We start from the raw sequence: 4,112 nt of genomic DNA, 5'->3' as shown, positions 1-4,112 counted from the left end.
GCAAGGCCGGGTGGTGAGGATGATGGTGTTTGGTGAGGATGAGTGGTCGAATGAAGATGAGGACCCCGAGGAGGGTTGTTCTAGTTTGCCAGCTGCCAGAATGCAACACACCAGAGACGGATTGGCTTTTTAATAAAAGGGGATTTATTTTTGTTAGTTCTTCAGAGGAAAGGCAGCTAACTTTTTTTTTAGATTTTCCAAGAAACTTGGCATTTTTAAAAATTTATTTATTAATTAAAAAATACAGAAACACTGGGTCGCAGCTCGCATGGGGGAGTCTATCCCGCTGGCCGCCCCGGTCCCGGTGGAGCAGGCGGTGCTGGAGACGTTCTTCTCTCACCTGGGCATCTTCTCTTACGACAAGGCCAAGGACAATGTGGAGAAGGAACGAGAGGCCAACAAGAGCGCAGGGGGCAGCTGGCTGTCGCTGCTGGCGGCTTTGGCCCACCTGGCTGCGGCCGAGAAGGTCTATCACAGCCTCACCTACCTGGGGCAGAAACTAGGGGGCCAGTCTTTCTTCAGCAGGAAGGACTCCATCCGCACCATCTACACGTCCCTGCATAATGAGCTGAAGAAGGTGGTGACTGGCCGTGGTGCCCTGGGCGGAACTGCCCCTCATGTGGAAGAGCTCCTTTCCCACCTGTCAGAGCAGCTCTGCTTCTTTGTTCAGGCTCGGATGGAGATTGCGGACTTCTACGAGAAGATGTACACCCTCAGCACCCAGAAGTTCATCAATGCCGAAGAGCTCGTTGGCCTTTCGGATACCATCCTCAGGAAATATAGCTCCAGATTTCACCACCCAATCCTCAGTCCCTTGGAAAGCAGTTTCCAGCTGGAAGTTGATGTCCTGAGTCATCCCCTGAAGGCCCAGGCTCAGGTCTCGGAATGGAAGTTCCTGCCATCTCTGGTTAACTTACACAGTGCTCACACTAAGCTGCAGACCTGGGGCCAGATCTTTGAAAAGCAGCGAGAGACCAAGAAACATCTATTTGGAGGGCAGTCTCAGAAGGCGGTTCAGCCCCCACACATTTTCCTTTGGCTGATGAAGCTCAAAAACATGCTCCTTGCCAAGTTTAGCTTTTACTTTCATGAGGCACTGAGCCAACAAACGACTGCTTCAGAAATGAAAACACTGACAGCAAAAGCTAATCCAGATCTCTTTGGAAAGATTTCTAGCTTCATCAGGAAATACGATGCTGCCAATGTGTCCTTAATTTTTGACAACCGAGGTTCAGAAAGCTTTCAGGGTCATGGCTATCACCACCCCCATTTGTACAGAGAGGCTCCTAAGGGCGTGGACCAGTATCCAGCGGTGGTGTCTCTGCCCAGCGACAGGCCCATCATGCACTGGCCCAACGTCATCATGATTATGACGGACCGCACATCCGACCTGAACAGCTAGGATAAAGTGGTTCACTTCTATGATGACAAGGTTTAGAGCACCTACTTTCTGACCTGCCCAGAACCTCACTTTACCATTGTCATCATTTTTGAGTCAAAGAAGTCTGAGCGAGACTCCCACTTTATTTCCTTCCTCAATGAGCTCTCACTTGCCCTCAAGAACCCCAAAGTTTTTGCAAGTCTGAAACCTGGGTCCAAAGGCTAGCAGATTCTCTGCATGAAAGAAAGGCTTTCAAAGCTGGCAACCGTATTAATTATTCTAATGATCTACAGTGGTCCATCACTTAGTGTTTGCCTCCATTCGTGCTTTCTGAGCTAAATGAAAGACAAGTTCTCCCTGATTGTGTTGCACACTTTATAAGCAATTAAGGTCAATTGAATTAAGTATCCAACGAGTAATCTAGGAAATGATCATGGCTACTGTGTATTTACGTAGTACAGCAAAATAGTTTCACTATTTTCTCCTTTTCCTGTGTTTCATGTAGATTGAATATTTATTGGTCTTTTTGGATTTTATTTCTAGATGCTTTATATTGTTCTGAGCATTGTGTTATAATGTAATCCCAACCATCCCCTCCCTTCTCCTCCTTCCTGGAAGAGTAATTGGGATAAGATATTAAATGGCTTTTTTAGAATTAAAGACTATATGTTTTCACTCTCAGAAAAAAAAGAAAGAAAGAAACAAAATAAAACAACATACACAATCAGTAATTCACAATATCATCACTTAGCTGCATATTCATCATTTCTTAGAACATTTGCATTAATTCAGAAAAAGAAATTAAAAGACAATAGAAAAAGAAATAAAATGAACACAGGAAAGAAAAAAAAAGAAAAGATTATACCTACCATACCCCTTACCCCTCGCTTTCATTGATCACTAGCATTTAAACTAAATTTATTTTAGCATTTGTTCCCCCTATTATTTATTTTTATTCCATATGTTCTACTGCTTTGTTGACAAGGTAGATAAAAGGAGCATCAGACACAAGGTTTTCACAATCACACAGTCACATTGTGACAGCTGTGTCATTATTCAATCATCCTCAAGAAACATGGCTACTTGAACACAGCTCTACATTTTCAGGCAGTTCCCTCCAGCCTCTCCATTACATCTTGAATAACAAGATGATATCTACTTGATGCATAAGAATAACCTCCAGGATAACCTCCTGACTCTGTTTGGAATCTCTCAGCCATTGACACTCTGTCTGATTTCCCTCTTCCCCCTTTTGGTCGAGAAGGTTTTCTGAATCCCTTGATGCTAAGTCTCAGCTCATTCTAGGGTTTTTCTCAATCCCTTGATGCTGAGTCTCCGTTCATTCCAAGATCTCTGTCCCACGTTGCCAGGAAGGTCCACACCCCTGGGAGTCATGTCCCACGTAGAGAGGGGGAGGGTGGTGAGACCGCTAATTGTATTGGCTGGAGAGAGGGGACACATCTGAGCAACAAAAGAGGTTCTCTTGGCAGTGACTCTTAGGCCTAAATTTTAAGTAGGCTTGACCTATCCTTTGCGGGGTTAAGTTTCATATGAACAAATCCCAAGACTGGGGGCTCTGCCTATAGCTTTGGTTGTCCACACTGCTTGTGAGAATATCAAGAATTCAACTTGGGGAAGTTGAATTTCTCCCCGTTCTCACCACTTCCCGAAGGGGGCTTTGCAGATACTTTTCCACTCACTGATCGATCACTCTGGGGCATCACTCTGGACAAACCAGGAAAATCTCATGTCCTACCTGAGATTCCAAGTACTTATGGCGTTCAATCAAACTATCTACATAAGTTATATTAGGAAATGCACTAGTCAAAATATAAATTTTGTAACTAATAAACATTTTTGGCTTTAGTCTCACACAGAAGGTGACATTTTAAAATATTAATTATCATCTATTTTCAGTACCCTGCAATAATTACATTCCTTTGTTCTTCCTCATGCCAAAACATTTTTAAAATTTGTACATTGTACATTTCACTAATATTATACACTCTAGGCATTCCTAGATTATACCATCTCAATCTTTAACATCTATCTTTCTTTCTGACTTCATTTATGACCCCAGCCCTCCTCCCTCTATCATTCTCCCGTGCAGCTTCATTCAGTGTTTTAACGTAATTGTATTACAGTTAGGTAGTATTGTGCTGTCCATTTCTGAGTTTTTATATTCAGTCCTGTTGCACAATCTGTATCCCTTCAGCTCCAATTACCCAATATCTTACCCTATTTCTGTCTCCTGATGGTCTCTGTTATGAACAAAATATTCCAAGTTTATTCACCAATGTCAGTTCATATCAATGAGACCATACAGTATTTGTCCTTTAGTTTTTGGCTAGTCTCACTAAGCATAATGTTCTCAAGGTCCATCCATGTTGTTACACACTTCATAAGTTTATCCTGTCTTAAAGCTGCATAATATTCCATCGTATGTATATACCACAGTTTGTTTAGCCACTCATCTGTTGATGGACATTTTGGCTGTTTCCATCTCCTTGCAATTGTAAATAATGCTGCTATAAACATTGGTGTGCAAATGTCCGTTTGTGTCTTTGCCCTTAAGTCCTCTGAGTAGATACCTAGCAATGGTATTGCTGGGTCATATGGCAATTCTATATTCAGCTTTTTGAGGAACCACCAAACTGCCTTCCACAGTGGTTGCACCATTTGACATTCCCACCAACAGTGAATAAGTGTGCCTCTTTCTCCACATCCTCTT

General features: G+C 42.7%; 1 pseudogene; it reads left to right on the top strand.

Annotated features, from left to right (window-relative positions):
* The first annotated feature begins 260 nt into the window (after window positions 1-260).
* Window positions 261-1,625, top strand: LOC143666996 (KICSTOR subunit 2 pseudogene; annotated as a pseudogene).
* Window positions 1,626-4,112: the final 2,487 nt, after the last annotated feature.

This window comes from Tamandua tetradactyla, chromosome 23 (assembly GCF_023851605.1).
Source record: "Tamandua tetradactyla isolate mTamTet1 chromosome 23, mTamTet1.pri, whole genome shotgun sequence".
NCBI classification, from domain to species: domain Eukaryota; kingdom Metazoa; phylum Chordata; class Mammalia; order Pilosa; family Myrmecophagidae; genus Tamandua; species Tamandua tetradactyla.
Note: the sequence above shows the minus strand (reverse complement) of the source record. Positions and strands in the feature narration are given on the sequence as shown.